Source organism: Jaculus jaculus, chromosome 2, assembly GCF_020740685.1.
Source record: "Jaculus jaculus isolate mJacJac1 chromosome 2, mJacJac1.mat.Y.cur, whole genome shotgun sequence".
Classification (NCBI taxonomy): domain Eukaryota; kingdom Metazoa; phylum Chordata; class Mammalia; order Rodentia; family Dipodidae; genus Jaculus; species Jaculus jaculus.
The window spans coordinates 171,373,982-171,391,507 of NC_059103.1; positions in this window are offsets into that span (position 1 = coordinate 171,373,982).

Here is a 17,526-nt window from a genome sequence, read left to right on the forward strand (position 1 = left end):
CGGCTCGTTCCGCCCCGCCGCTGGCCTGTGGGTCACTGTGGCTTGCGCTTGCGAAGGCTGTGCTGGGAGTCGTCGGTTCCTGAATGCTGTTGCAATCGTTGATCTTTGAGCTGTTTCTCACATTTCTTTGCCGTGGAAAGCAGGACTTGAGTGAAAAAAAAAAAAAGACACCCCCCCCCCCATGGTATGACTTGCTTGGCATGTCAGCTTTGCAAACCAGACAGAATTAGGAGTAGTCTAAACACGTCTGAAACAAATCTTGAAGGTAGGTTAGTTGTGAGATTTCATGTAAGGAGTCAATGGGATGATACTAGCCACGGGAATATTTGAAAAAACCTCCTTTATTAGCAAAGACTTAGGACCGTTCTTCAGGAAGATAACATCTGTTACTGAATCTTAAATCAGCTCATTAATGCAGGCATTAAATGCCCACCAAGTGCAGCGTACACTAGGTAAGAAAGATGGCAAAAACAAGAGGCTTATTATGAGTTCTCAGGTAATCAAGTATTGGCATCTGCAATACACTCCTAACTTTTTATCAGATGATAATTTCTTATTAGATTCCAAAATGGTTTCTTTCAAATAAGAGAAAATTCCATTATTATAGTTTAAAAGAAAATGACTTCATTTTTGGATTTTCACTATTGAACAAAGGTAATATTAAAAAAAAAACACGTACTCACAGAAGGGATATACTGATTTTTTTTTTTTAAGTAGGAACTGGGAAGATGGATCAGCACTTTAAAGGCTCTTGTTTGCTAGCCTGAGAGGCTGCATTCCATCCTTTTCAGTATTCATGCAAAGCCTCTGATCTCCACAAGCACTGTTATTCCCATATCTCATATACACACAAATAGCTAATTAAAAAAGTGAAAGGGTGTTATGCCCAATAACTTGGAAATACTGTATAGCAAGAGTTAGAACTAGGAGGTTGGAGAGATAGCCTAGTGGTTAAAGACACTTGCTTACAGAACCTGGTGGCTGGGTTCAAGTCCCCAGTACCCATGAAAGCCAAATACGCAAAGTGGCACATATGTCTGGAGTTCATTTGCAGTGGCAGGAGGGCCTGATGCCCCCGGTCTAACCCCCCCTTGCAAAAATTTTTTAAATAGTTAAAACTACCCACACTCGGACTTGTATACCCATTGTTTTTTAATGTACCCTGTTAGAAAATGAGAGTGCATTTTCTTAATGAACCTCACTAAAACATAATTGTAAATAACAAAGGTGGGAAGAATGGTTTATGTGGAGTCTGGAAATTTTTGTCAAGACAGCAAGAGTTTGGCAAGCACTATCGTGGGTAGGTTGAGTACTCCAGTCACTGCAGAGTCTCACCCTCAGTTTCCCCTAGAAATAAATAATGCTCACAAGCGTTCTTTGTTGTAAATTCGCCTTGTAAAAACCAACTTCCAACTGGTCAGTCCAATTAATAATTCAGCTTTCGGGCAGCTTGACACAGGAAATGGATAACTTGGTTGTGGAAAGAATTCTAAGCATCGGCAAGACATATTCATTCTTTAATCCTTTGGGAAAGGAGTTGGTCCAGGGGCCTAAACCACTGTGGTTCTTGACATTTAGTGGATGCCACTGACTTATTTTAGAAAGGTATAATTGAGTATGTACAAGGGAGGTTAGAAGAAGAGTCTGTCCCAAGACAAGTGAGCTAGTACTATTAGCAGACAGAATCAGAATCCACCCTAAAGAAAACTGGAGTGGGATTTGGAACCTGAACCATTATTTTGAGCCAGCATGGTGGGGCATACACCTAATCCCTGCACTCGGAGGCCGAAGCAGGCTAGTTGTAGTGGTACACCTTTAATCCCAGCACCTGGGAGGCAGGGATAGGAAAATAGCTGTGAATTCAAGGCCAACCTGAAACTACATAGTGAGAGGCTAAAGCAGGAGGAACACAAGTTCAAGGCCAGCCTGGGCTATACACATAGCATGACATTGTCTCAAGAAGCCAACCCCTCCCAATAAAATGTTTTTTTTAGGGCTGGAGAGATGACTTAGCCGTTAAGTGCTTGCCTGTGAAGCCTAAGGATCCCTGTTCAAGGCTCGATTCCCCAGTACCCATATAAGCCAGATGCACAAGGTGGCACATGCATCTGGAGTTCGTTTGCAGTGGCTGGAGGCCCTGATGCACCCATTCTCTCTCTCTCTCTCTCTCTCTCTGCCTTTTGCTCTCAACTAAATAAATAAAAATAAAATAATATTAAATTTTTTTTAAAAAAAGAATATGTTCCTTTGACCCATTTCTCTCCTTTTTCATAGATAAGCTCTTTTTTTCCACAGATAAGTAACTTTCTGATCAAAAGGAAAACATCCTTGTGATACATTCATCATGCACTCTCTTTACACTGGAGCTTTATATTTCTATTTTTTTAAAAACATTTCCCTTGCTGGAGAGATGGCTTAGCGGTTAAGGCAATTGCCGGCAAAGCCAAAGGTCCCAGGTTCAACTCCTGAGGACCCACATAAGCCAGATGCACAAGGTGGTGCATGTGTCTGGAGTTCATTTGCAGCGGCTGCCTCTCTCCCTCTCTTTCTCACATAAATAAAAATAAAATATTAAAAAAACATTTCCTGTAAATCCTCAACCCACTGCAATATGGCTGGCTTCCCCACCACCACACTGCCCTATGGACAGGGGTCCATGACCACACTTCTGTTTGACAAACCCAGTGGACTTCCTTCAGGCCCACTTTACTTGACATTTGCAGAATTTATGTTTTCTTCTCTTTCTTCTCAAACACTTGTTTGGCTCCTGGAATGCTCCCTGTAGGCTTTTAGGTACTCAGATAACACTCCTCTTCCCCAGTAACACTACTTGACCACCTGATTGGGATGGGTGCCCTTCCTTTAGGTTTTGTTCTGGCCATTCCTCTGCCACTGCACTTAACTACATTATATTAAATTATGAGCTGTCTCCTAAAATAAGCTGTTAGCACCCAAAGACAGCATATAGCGCATTTATCTATCTCCCTACCATCTAACACGAAGCCCCTGCTTGCTGGAAGATGTAACTTTGATGTTTTAGTTTAGTTTCTTTTTGCCTTACCTCAAGGAGAAGGCCAGCCAGATTTTTAACTAATAATGCAAAGTGGATTATTAGGGCAATCTCTTCAACATGCTGTTCATTCATGAGCTAGGACTGTATGCACAGCACAGCTCTTGGCCTGCTTCAGCGGGCTATTTCCATTCTCCACTAGCTGTTGCAGGGAGCACGTCCTAAAATACTGGCCAGGGGTCTCGTGTCTGATGCCAAGCCTGAAGTACTGAACAAAAGGAGTTTCTGGACCTACACAAGTGAGGACACTGTGATGCTACCACACTGTGAGTCCACCCCCACCTTTGACTTTAGCATGTAGGTAGTAATGACTATTGCTGTGATAGAGGCAGTTAAAGCAATACAGGTAAAAGGGAGTAAACGGAATACTTGCCAGTTTCCCCTGCCTTTTTTTTTTTTTTTCAGGTAGGGTTTCACTCTGGCCCAGGCTGACCTGGGATTAACTATGTAGTCTCAGGGTGGCCTTGAACTCACAGCAATCCTCCTACCTCTACCTCCTGAGTGCTGATAGTAAAGGCATGTGCCACCATGCCCAGCTTCCTCTGCCTTTTTGATGCTCTTCTCTAATTTTCTCTATCAGTTTTTTTTTTTTTTTCTTTTTCAGGTAGGGTCTTGCTCTGGCCCAGGCTGACCTGGAATTCACTATGTAGTCTCAGGCTGGCCTCGAACTCACGGCAATCCTCCTACCCCTGCCTCTCAAGTGCTGGGATTAAAGGCGTGTGCCACCACGCTCGGCCAGTTTTTTTTTTTAATTTACTTTATGTAGTTGCACACAGAGAAGAGAGAAGGACAAAGGGCATGCCAGGGCCTCCAGCCACTGCAAACAATCTCTAGATGCATGCACAACTTTGTGCATCTAGCTTTATGTGTGTGCTGGGAATCCAACCAGGGTCCTTAGGTTTTGCAGGCAAGCGTCGTAATGGTGAGCCATTTCTCCAGCCCGCTATCAGTTTTTGGTTTTGTTTTTGTTTTTGTTTCATCTAAATGTGCTGTTTATCTGGCTCACCTGTATTTATCTAATTTTAAATTGTGAGTTATGGGGTAGAGTAATGTCTTTTTATGTGCAGCATCTCATTGTGGATGCCTAGGACCATTTAATGACGCAAACATCATTCCATTAACCTGTTTTATTTAATGAATTCATTTTAAGACTCTCCAGAGAACCTATTCACTAGAACTTCACTAAAAATTTCTAATTTCCAGGCTGCATCCAGGATATAAAATGGATCCAGACTAAGTTATATCTTGTATAATGTAAGACAAATTGAAGTTGATCTTTATGTAATACTGTGATATATTGGAAATGGGTAATAAATTAGCAGCATTCTCTCTGCTGAAGGGATATACTTTCTGTTGATCCGGCCTAGAAAGATGGTTCAATGGTTAAAAGGGCTTGCCACACAAACCTTATAACCAGGAATCAGATCCTCAGTAAAGCCAGATGCAAATAGAGCACACATCTGTAATCCCAATGTGCCTACTAAGCCAATCAGAGATGAAGGCAGAAGACTCCTGAAACTACAGGATCAGCTAGGCTGATGGTGTTCATAATGGCAAACAAGGGAGCACCTGCCTCAAGGTGGAAGGTGAGGCCTGCCACTCCCAACACCCATACATAGACACACACTCTGTATACATTCATACATACATACATCCAAGGGAGGCACATTAGGAAGTTCCTATGTCTACAGGAAGTTCCTAAGCTTGTTAAAGCTCAGGAAGCAAGAGCTCAGGATATAAACACTTCACAAGTCTCAGGAATTTCCTGAAATTTACAAGATTCACAAGGCCCCTCCCCCAAGGTTATGGAAGGACTAAGAACTGCTCAGTAAAAGAGACTCTGACCAGTGATGGGCCTGCTAGCTACTTGTGCAATGAGCTACAGGATTCCATGTGGGTTATCCACCTATGCCCAGGTGGGCATTTTGGTGATGCTGCTGCCATTGAGTCACCCAGGCTTCTTCCCCAATAAACTCACTGGTTCGCTAAGCTAGACTTGGGTAGAACTGTTTCTTTATTCTGTTGTTGGTGCCCTATTGGGTGAACACACATTTCCTAGGAAAAGTTCATGCAATATATACAATATAACACACACAGACTCACACGCCACACACACACCATAAAAATGTGAAATGGGAAAATATTACACACTGTTTCAAAAAAAATCAGCTGTGGGGCTGGAGAGATGGCTTAGCGGTTAAGCGCTTGCCTGTGAAGCCTAAGGACCCCGGTTCGAGGCTCGCTTCCCCAGGTCCCACGTTAGCCAGATGCACAAGGGGGCGCACACATCTGGAGTTCGTTTGCAGAGGCTGGAAGCCCTGGCGCGCCCATTCTCTCTCTCTCTCCCTCTATCTGTCTTTCTCTCTGTGTCTGTCGCTCTCAAATAAATAAATAAATAATTTAGAAAAAAAAATCAGCTGTGTGCTTTGTTAGATTGGTGAGGAGCATAACACTCAGATTTATAAACTGTCATGCCCACACAGAGGAATCACTTAGAAGCCCCATTCAGATCTTATATTTTCTTCCATATGCAATATATGTGTTCTTCATACCAACTTAGAATGAAGAAGGGGATTTATTAAAAATAATGGCAGCCGGGCGTGGTGGCACACGCCTTTAATCCCAGCACTCAGGAGGCAGAGGTAGGAGGATTGCCATGAGTTCAAGGCCACCCTGAGATGACAAAGTTAATTCCAGGTCAGCCTGGACCAGAGTGAGACCCTACCTCGAAAAACCAAAAAAAAAAAAAAAAATAATAATGACACCAGGTATGGTGGAACACACCTTTAATCCCAGCACTCAGGAGGCAGAAGTAGGAGGATCGTCATGAGCTTAAGGCTACCCTGAGACTACATAGTGAATTCCTGGTCAGCCTGAGCTAGAATGAAACCCTACCTCAAAAACAAAAGTTTGTGGGGCCGGTGCCTGCAAAGCCTATGGACACAGGTTCTATTCCCCAGGACCCACATAAGCCAGATGCATAAGGTGACACATACATCTGGAGTTAGTTTGCAGTGGCTGGAAGCCTGGTGTGCCCATTCTCCCTCTCTCTTTCTCTCTCAAGTAAATAAATTATATATAGTGGTTGAACTGGGGTCCTGTGTCTACATTGTGTGTTAGGTGATGTAACCTGACATTAGTTCTGAGAAAGGGGCTGCCAAGCAAGAAGACATAGATCCTGAAACTTGGGCTCACATAGTCTTCAACACAGAAATTGTGTTGGAAAAAACAGTGATTAATGATTTATCAACAGGAGACTCAGAGGAATCTCCAGAATACTCAGATTTCTTACAAAGTACTTTTTTCAAAAGCATTCTTATTTATTTATTTGAGAGAGAGAGAGAGAGAGAATGGGCATGTCGTGGCCCCTAGCCACTGCAAAATGAGCTCCACACACATGTGCCACCTTGTGCATCTGGCTTATGTGGGTGCTAGAGAATCGAACCTGGGTCCTTAGGCTTTGCAGGCAAGCACCTTAATTAACCGCTATGTCATCTCTCCAGCCCCAAAGTACTTCTCTTTTTGCATGTGTGGTATCTGGGGTGTGGCGGGATATCTGTACCTGTGGGTGTACAGATGCATGTTCCCAGTGTATGTGTGCATGTGGAGGCCAGAGGAGAACGCTGGGTGCCTTCTGTCAATATCTGCCTATGATGGACCCAGAGCTGTGGTGCTTTCATGAGCACAAGCAATTGTTTGGCCTCTGCTCCCCACAGGACTGGAGTTATAAGGATGTGTGGCTATGCCCTGCTATTGACATAGGTGCTGGGGAATCAGTCTCAGGACCCCATGGGCCCTCATGCTTCCATGGGAAGCATCTTTTAATGGCTTGGCCATCTCTTTAGCCTGACAAAGTACTCCTCTTAAGGGCATAGCCACCTTGTTGAACCAGTGTACTTGTTATATTGATTGATATATCTGGGTTACTATGTCTCCCTGATAGGATTATTGTGAGACTTGTGTAATATATAACGCTACCTGCTACCTCTTGAGTATCTCCCATTTCTTGAAATATATTACATCAGCTGACTTGGTAGCTACCAAATTCCAGTTTGTGGCAAAAATATGAGACAAGACATATATAAGCTACAATGGTTACTGTTCTAAATTAACATAGAGAATTTCTAAAACTGGGCTGGAGAGATGGCTTAGTGGTTAAGCACTTGCCTGCAAAGCCTAAGGACCCAAGTTTGAGTCCCCTGTACTCATGTACGCCAGATACCCAAGGTGGCACATGTGTATGAAGTTCGTTTTCAGTGGCTGGAGGTCCCAGAGAGCTCTTTCTCTATCTCTCTCTCTATCAAATAGATAAATGGATAAAGTATGTCACTTCCCAATTGTTGGCTAAGATGAAGTGGAGCAAAAAAAGCACACTGACCACCTTGAAACAGAGTTAAATAGTAGTGGCATAACAAAATATCCAGATTAATTACCTATTCTGTGCAGAGGGTTCAATGAGAGAATCCTCTGAGGTGAATTATTGTCTAATAGCACGGTTCTTAAGGCACAAACAACTAGTTAGATAGGTTAAAATGTAAAGAATAACAAAAATATATCTCAGGTTAGAGAGATAGCCTAGTGGTTAAGGTGCTTGCCTGCAGAGCCAAAGGACCCCAGTCTGATTCCCCAGGACCCATGTAAGACAGATGCACAAGGTGGCACATGTGTCTGGAGTTGGTTTGCTGTAGCTAGAGGCCCTGGCACGCCCATTCTTTCTCTCAAATGATATATACATATACATATACATATACATATACATATACATATACATATACATATACATATACATATACATATACATACATACATACATACATATATATATATATATATATATATATCAAGTGAACAGAAGAGATTTTATTGCCATTAAGAGCTAATATTTACTGAGCTTGGAAGCATATTGAATATGGGTAATTTTATTGCCTCTTTCCCCAGCCTTACCAGGCAGGAAACTACAGTATTGTACAGTATTGCCAAAAGATAAACTGAGGCTTAAGATGTAGAGCCACCTGGATGTCGGCAAGCACAAGTTTCAAAGGATGAAATCTTTGATGTGGGAACTGCAAAGGGACCGGGTTCTTAGAATAACAAGAGGAAAGGGCTTGTGAGGTGAGGACTGGCATGTGGCGCGTTGTGGAGGTGGGACTAAGCAGAGGCCATGGAGGGACAGCATTCTCCCAAGGCAGAAATATGGCACACACGACAGGGTGGAGGAGAAGCCGCTGGGTGAGGACAAGTCGATTAGGGCTCAAACATTACAGAAACAGATCTATACTTGAATAAAATGGTTTTTTTCCATAAGGTAATTCTGGTGGCAGTGTCAAAGTGCTGGATCTGAAAGATGAGAGACACAAGGAGACCAATTAAAATATTCCTGGAAAGGTGTCGCTTTGCTCTTCCTGGAAGTGAAGGCCAGGAAACAAATTCTTACCGTCTAATGAAAAAGAACACCGGGTTTTACTTTTTCGTGAAGACTTAACTTTTCTTCTGTAGTACAATTTTAAAAAGATCATTGTGTAGCTCTTTATAAGAAGGATAGTGAATGAGGTAATTTCCATATTCATTACAAATCAAACATCTATTTTGGCCTGCTATGTGTGCATATAAAACATTAAAACTGAAAGCCGGGCATGGTGGCGTACGCCTTTAATCCCAGCACTCGGGAGGCAGAGGTAGAAGGATCGCCGTGAGTTCGAGGCCACCCTGAGACTCCATAGTGAATTCCAGGTCACCCTGGGCTAGAGTGAGACTCTACCTCAAAAAACAAACAAACAAAAAAATAAAATAAAATAAGAGTGGGCTGGAGAGATGGCTCAGTGGTTAAGGCACTTGCCTGCAAAGCCTAACGACTTGGATTTGATTCCCCAATACTCACATAACGCCAGATGCACAAAGTGACTCATGTATTTGGGGTTTGTTTGCAGTGGCTGGAGGCCCTGCCCTCCCCCATTGCAAGTAAACAAAAATATTAAAAAAAAAACACATTAAAACTAGTGAAATTTCTGTCCTAAGGGAGCTTACTTTGTGGGAAATTGGGCAATTGTTTTCTTTTTGTTTTTTGTTTTGTTTCTTGAAACAAGGTCTTACTCTCCTGCCCAGACGCCTCTTGAATTCATAAAAATCCTCCTACCTCAGCCTTCCAAGTGCTGAGATTACAGGCATGAGCCACCACACCCAATTTTGGGCATTTTTTTTTAAAAATCATACTGTGTGTGTGTGTGTGTGTGTGTGTGTGTGTGTGTGTGTGTGTGTTGTTAAAATAAAGGAACCTTGGCTGGAGAGATGGCTTAGCAGTTAAGATGCTTGCCTGCAAAGCCAAAGGACCCAGGTTCAATTCCTCAGTACTCACATAAAGCCAGATGCACAAGGTGCCACATTCATCTGAAGTTTGCTTGCAGTGGCTAGAGGTCCTGGCACACCCATTCTCTCTTCACCTCTCTCTCTCTGTCTCTCTCTCTCAAATAAACAAGATAAATAATTTTAACAAAACTGAAGGAACCATCTTCATGTGTAGTTTTTCTTTTGTCAACTCTGAGTAGTGGCTAATTATAACACATAAAGATGTTTTGTGGAGACTTGAGTGTGACATAAAGCTTACCAAATCTATGGAAACTGATGGTGCTGTAGCCTTCAGGCACCATAACTCAATTATCAGTGGTTTTGTCTGGACTGCATTAAAGTCACTTTCAAACTGAAGTCTCTGGTAGGTGATTGTATTTGACACTTTTTCATTGCTAGGACAAAATATGTGATCAGACGCAATTTATGGAAGGGAAAGAGTTTAATTGGGCTCATAGTCCCATCTGGGCAGGGACGGGAAGGCATGGCAACAGGAACTGGTCACATTTACTCGGACAGTGAGGAAGCAGAGCAATGAATATTGGGCACTCAGCTAGCTTTCTCCTTCTAATACCGTCCAGGAACCCAGACTATGGGATGGTGTTGTTCAGAGTCAGGGTGGGTCCTCTTGCCTCAACTAATCTGATCTAGAAAATCCCTTGATGACATGACCAGACAGATTTTACAAAATATTTTTATTTTTATTTATTTATTTGAGAGAGAGAGAGAGAGAGAGAATGGGCACAGCAGGGCCTCTAGCCACTGCAAACAAACTCCAGACGCATGTGCCACTATATACATCTGGCTTACACAGGTGCTGGAGAATCAAACCTGCGTCCTCAGGCTTTGCAGGCAAGCACCTTAACTGCTAAGCCATCTCTCCGGCCCCAGAGAGATTTTTTTTCCCCATAGTGGTTTGTCGAGTTGGCACCCAGAGATTAACCATCACAGTGACTAAAAGACAACTAACCTCTGTTGGTGATTAAAGAGAGAAGTTAAGGCTGTGGAGAGAGCTCAGTGAGTAAGGGCACTTGCCACACAAGCATGAGGGCCTAAGGAGACCTGAGCTTGATCCCCAGTACCCAAAGAATAGTTGGGCATGGCCACACATGTCTGTACCCCAGTCCTGTGGGGAGCAGAGGTCTACACACAAATGTGCATACACTTACACAGACACATACCACACACACAACATGCCCCCCACAAAAGAGATGGGTATACTTGTTCATATGTACACTTTATATATATAGGTGTGTGTGTATATGTATGTGTATATATATATATATATATATATACACATATATATGTATATGTATATGTATGTGTGTGTGTCTATATATATATATATATATATAGACACACACACATATGTGATGTGCTAACACCTTCAAACATTTCAGATGCACAAATGGGCAAGCAAATCCCTTCCTTGAATAATATATAATAGTGATATAAGATTCACCTTTTAAGCCAGGCATGGTGGCACATGCCTTTAATCCCAGCCCTTGGGAGACAGAGGTAGGAGGATATAGAATTCATCTTTTAAAAAGAAAACTTGTGATTTATTATTTTTTTCTTGGTTTTTCATGGTAGGGTTTCACTCTAGCCCAGGCTAAACTGGAATTCACTATGGAGTCTCAGGGTGGCCTCAAACTCATGGCGATCCTGCTACCTCTACTTCCTGAGAGCTGGGATTAAAGGCGTGCGTCACCACACCCAGCTAAAACTTGTGATTTTGTAAAAAATATTTATTTATTTATTTATTAGAGACAGAGAGAGAGAGAGAGAGAATGAATGGGTGCACCAAGGCAAACTGCAAATGAACTCCAGATGCATGTGCCACCTTGTGTATCTGGCTGACCTGGGATCTGGGGAATGAAACCTGTATTCACAGGCTTCACAGGCAAGTGCCTTAACCGCTAAGCCATCTCTCCACCCTAAAACTTGTGATTTTTGAAATACAATCTTACTATGTAGCCTAAGCTGGTCTATAACTCATGATCCTCATGCCTCAGCCTCTGGAGTGCTAAGATTACAGGTGTTTAGAGCCAAGAGAAGAGTAGGACTTCTTACAACGTGCTCCTCCAGACACAAAATGGCCTGGATATCCATGACCTCACAGTGCCTGACACTACCTACACAAGACCATCGTAAAAGGAGGAAAAGATGATGACATCAAAATAAAAGAGAGACTGATTGAGATGGGGAGGGGATATGATGGAGAATGGAATTTCAAAGGGGAAAGTGGGGAGAGGGAGGAAATTACCATGGGATATTGTTTACAATTATGAAAGTTGTCAATAGAAATAAATAAATAAAAATTTAAAAAAGAATTGAACAACAACAACTAAACAAAGATTACAGGTGTTGGCCACATGCTCATCTTACTTGCTTGTGTTTTCTTTCTTTTTATTCTTCTCTCTTTTTCTTTCCTTCCTACCCTCCTTCATCTCTAGAACAGTATAGATCTCATTAGGTAAGGTAAATTAGAGTTGACTAGTTTTGTGAGGTGTAGTGATTTGATTCAGGAGTCCCCCATAAACTTATGTGTCCTGAATGCTCGGTCCCTAGCTGGTAGCAATTTGGCAATTCAAGTCTGCTGGAGACAGTGTATTGTTGGGGGTGGGCTTAATGGTGTTATAGCCAGCTTCCCCTTTGCCAGTGTTTGGCACACTCTCCTGCTGCTGTTGTCCATCTGATGTTGGCCAGGAGGTGATGACCACCCTCTACCCATGCCATCATTTTCCCCTGTCACCGTGTCATGGTGCTTCATCTCTTGTCTGTGAACTAAAATAAGCCCTTGCCTCCCATAAGCTGCTCTGACTCAAGTGCTCCCTGCCAGCAACGTGTAGCTGACTATAATGTGCCGTATTTAAGACTAACATCAAGGGCTGGAGAGATGGCTTAGTGGTTCCGGTTCAGTTCCCCAGAACCCACGTAAGCCAGATGTTCATGGTGGCACATGCATCTGGAGGTGGTTTGCAGTGGCTAGAGGCTCTGGTGTGCCACCCACTTTCTCTCTCTTGCTATCTGCCTTTCTCAAATGAATAAATAAATAAATAAAAACTTTAAAAAAGACTAACATTAAAAGGCCCATTTGGGGCTGGCGAGATGGCTTAGTGGTTAAGGCACTTGCCTGCAAAGCCAAAAGACCCAGGCTTGATTCCCCAGGACCCACATAAGCCAGATAAACAAGGTGGTTCATGTGTCTGGAGTTTGTTTGCAGTGGCTGGATGCCCTGGTGTCCCTATTCTCTCTCTGCCTCTTTCTTACTCTCTCTCAAATAAATAAATAAAAATAAAAATACTAAAAACTAAGAGGTCTACTGGATGTAATGAGGGACTGTAACAACTCCCTACTGAAGAATGTACTTTCAGGAGAGCTTGATGGCACAAGACTGTATGAAGGATGTCATAGTCTAGTCAAATGGGATGACAGATTTGACACCACCAGTGACAATGCGGGGCAGTAAACCATATGGGTGGGTGAGTACAGGGTGCTGTAGGTACACAAGAGGTACACAGAGTTCAGCTTTGGAAGTGCTTGAGGCTGAGGCATGAGCCGGGCAATTGGCTGAGCTTCCCACATTTAACCAGCCCTCTTATTTAAAACATCAGCTCGGAGGAGACAAGTGAGGCCCAGCAAGGGTCGAGGTGCAGCTAGACCCAGGGCTAAGCCCAGTGGCAATGTGCTCACTCAAGGACAATGTCACCTCCTCTGGATTAGACCCTGACGGAGCGCCAAGCAGCACATATGAGTCAGACTGACCTGCCTGGCCGACTAAATGAAGAAATCAGTCCCAGTTCTGCATCACTAACAATTCCTGAAACATACTCATTGCTTTTCTTTTAAGAAACCAACAAGGTATGAACAACTTCCTTCTAGACATCTTTCTTTTGGCTCATGCATAAAATAAGAAAATGTATTTATGCTAAGTGGTGGCTCACTGCCTGTGTATTCACAAGTGTATGTTAAGTGAATATAATGACAGAATTAAGTATGAAGGTATCTGTCCAGTGTGTTTCTCTCTTGGATGTCTATAGTTGAAAAGTGTGGGTTGTAAAATTTTCTGTCAGAATTAGAGTACCCAGTGATACTTTTTCCTGTGCACCCTAAAATTTGGAATATTGTTTCCTTTATATAATTTTGTTTTTTTCCTGTGCAGCCCTGGATGCCTTGGAACTTGGTATGTAGACCAGGCTGACCATAAGCATGTGGCAATCCTCTTGTCTCCTTTCTAAGTGCTGAGATTACAGACATGCATCATCACACCCAGCTTTAAAACTCCATTTTTAAATATTTTGTTTGTTTGTTCATTTACTTGTCAGAGAGAAAGAGAGAGACTGGGAGAGAGAATGGGAATGGGCATGCCAGGGCCTCCAGCTGCTGTAAACGAACTCCAGACTAATATACCTTCTTGGGCATCTGGCTTACGTGGGTCCTGGGGAATCGGACCTGGGTCCTCTGACTTTGTAGGCAAGCACCTTAACTACTAAGCCATCTGCCCAGTCCTAAAACTCCATTTAAAAAATTTATTTATTTATTTGAGAGAGATAGAAAGAGGGAGACAGAAAGGGTACATGGGCATGACAGAGCCTCCTACCACTGCAAATAAACTCCAGATGCATGCATAACTTTGTGTATTTGGCTTTATGTGGGTCATCAGACTTTGAAAACAAGTGCCCTAAAAAAACAATTAAAAAATAATAATTCAGGGCTAGGAAGATTGCTCAGTGCTTAAAGTCACTTGCTTGCAAAACCTGGCAGCCCAGGTTTAATTTTCCAGTATACACACAAAACAAGATGCACAAAACAGGGCACGCATCTGGAGTTCGTGTGCAGTGGCAGGAGGCCCTGGCATACACATTCTCTCTCTGTTGATAAATAAATAAAGTAAAAATATTTTTTGAAAAATGCATTAGGCGTAGTGGTGCACACTTTTAATCTCAGCACTTGGGAGATAGAGGTAGAAAAATCACTGTGAGTTCAAAGCCAGGCTGAGACTACATATTGAATTCCAGGTCAACCTGGGCTAGACCCTATCTAGAAAAAAAAAAATTACTAATGTAAAGATGGCATATCTGCCATCTACCCACAAGATATTCACATTTGAAAAAAAAAAAATCCTGGTTTCTCAAAAGGAAAAAGTGAGAGGCTGAAAAGCCATTGCCACCCACAGTTGTAGAAAAATACCTGACATGAAGACTGGTGAGTGGTAAATAATTAGTCTGGCTATCCTTAGTGAGATGTATTCCAAAACAATGGCAAAGAAGAAAACTGAATGTTATCCAATAGTTTTACTATTAGTATTAGTATTGTAGAAATTTTCTGGAAAGATCATTTCAACACCAGTATAGAGAAAGTAGAGGAGTTTATTTACCCGGGGGGCCAAAAGAACTTGAGATAACTCGAAAAGCTCTCCAAAGAAGCTCTAACCTCAAGCTGAGCTTTTATTTTTATTTTATAGCTTTTATAACCAAGGGGAGGGGTAAATGAACAAACAAGACATGACAATTTATATACTTAATCATTTTTATTGTCAGGCCACCCTAACAATAATAAAATCTATTTTACTTTGTTTTAGCCTCAGCTGTCTTTTAATTTTATCGTCCCTCTGGGCCCTTTCTGGACAGTTTTTTTTGGTGGGGGGGATTTTTCCATCTGTTGACAAAAGTTAGTTTAGCTCCCCAACAATTAACTCTTTCAGTAACTTAATAAATTAATTTAACTTTTAGCTTTTGTTTACCATGGTATTTAACAGGTTTTGTATTGGCATATGAAAGAAATTCTATTTATGATAAGGTGTTAAGAATCCATGTATTTTTTAAAATTTATTTGAGAGCAACAGACAGAGAAAAAGGCAGATAGATAGAGAATGGACGCACCATGGCCTCCAGCCACTGCAAACAAAGTCCAGATGCATGCGCCACCTTGTGCATCTGGCTAACATGGGTCCTGGGGAATCAAGCCTCGAACCAGGGTCCTTAGCCTTCACAGGCAAATGATTAACTGCTAAGCCATCTCTCCAGCCCCAGAATCTGTTTAGAAAAAAGATAAATTTAAAACATTTTTTATTTATTTCAGAGAGAAAATGAATGGGCACACCAGGGTCTCTTGCCACTGTACACAAATTCCAGTTGCATACACCACTTTGTGTATCTGATTTTATGTGGGTACTGGGGAACCAAACCCATTATGACAGGCTTTGCAAGCAAGAACCTTTGACTACTGAGCCATCTCCCCAGCCCCTAAGAATTTGTTTCTTTGTTTCTAGTGATAATTTTCATTGAATTATAACAAAGAAGTAAAAGGGCTGGAGAGATGCCTTAGCAGTTAAGGTGCTTGCTGACGAAGCCTAAGGACCCATGTTTGACTCTCCAGATCTCACATAAGCCAGATGCACAAGGCCATGGAAGCGTGCAAGGTTGCACATGCTCACAATATGGTGCACACGTCTGGAGTTTGATTGCAGTGGCTAGAGGCCCTGGTACACCAATTTTCTCTCTCTTTCTCGCTCTTGCTCTCTCATAAAAAAAAATACTTAAAAAGGAGAAAAAAACCTATTGTAATTTGGAAGAAGAACAAAAATGAAGCAGCCAGCCAGGTATGGTGGTGCACGCCTTTAATCCCAGCACTCGGGAGGCAGAGGTAGGAGGATTGCCATGAGTTCAAGGCCACCCTGAGACTCCATAGTGAGTTCCAGGTCAGCCTGAGCTAGAGTGAGACCCTACCTCGGAAAACCAAAAATAAATAAATAAATAAAAGTATATATATATATATATATATATATATATATATATATATATATATATAATATGTACATATATTTATGTATATATCAACAGAAAATGATGACTGTAATTAAAATGCATTAATTTGTGAAAAGTTGAGTCCAGAATGATAGCGAAAATGAGAAAAGCTGGCACACCATAGTAAAGTTGAACACTATTGCATCTCATTTCCCTCTGTCTTCATATTAATATGGTTGACTTATGTGCCCCTTCCATGCAGAATACCAAATTCAGTGACTATCAGGTAGGGTTTGTTTTTAATTTTTAACTTAATGTCAGTTACATTTAGGAAAATAATTATTTAACTCTTATGCCATAGCTGTCTTGGTTTGTACTAGCACAACTAGTTTTTTTGTTTGTTTGTTTTTCGTTTTTCAAGGTAGGGTCTCACTTTAGCCCAGGCTGACCTGGAATTCACTATGGAGTCTCAGGGTGGCCTTGAACTCATGGTGATCCTCCTACCTCTGCCTCCCAAGTGCTGGGATTAAAGGCACGCACCACCATGCCCCGCATTAGTTTTTTATAGTGACAAAACTGTTTATGTAGGCATCCATCCAACCGACCCCTGAATGCCTCAGAAATTGAATCCTGGGAGTTTTTATTGCACTCCAAAATGCTGTTCTAGTGAGTCATCTCAGCAAAATTAGTGTTGGAATGTATTTGAATTATTAAACACCTGAGTTTCTATGCATTGACTAGCTAAGTATTTACTTTAAAATTTATTTTATTTTATTTTTGTTTTTCAAGGTAAGGTCCCACTCTAGCTCAGTATGACCCAGATTTCACTACGTAGTCTCAGGGTGGCCTCGAACTCATAGTGATGCCTCCTATCTCTGCCTCCCAAGTACTGGGATAAAAAGTCTGCACCTCCACACCAGGCTATTTATTTAGAAGAGAGAATGGACACGCCAGGACCTCTATCCACTGCAAGCAAACCCCAGACACATGCGCCACCATGTGCTTTTGGCTTGTGTGGGTTCTGAGGAACTGAAACTGGGTCTTTAGACTTCACAGGCAAGCATCTCAACTGCTAATTCATCTTTCCAGCCCTAGCTAAGTATTTAAAAGTTGGTTCATAATCCTGGCAACAATTTTACCTAAGTTGACAACAGGCTTCCAATAAAGATTTCTAAGATGCTGGAAGTGTCCTGAATCTGTACTGTCTCGGACTATAGAACTTTGGTCACATGACCCTACTACTGCCATTCAGGTCTGAAAATGTAGTTAGTGTGACCAAGAACTACTTTTTCTTAATTTTTTGTTTATTTTTATCTATTTGTGAGCAACAGACAGACAGAGAAAGAGGCAGATAGAGGGAGAGAG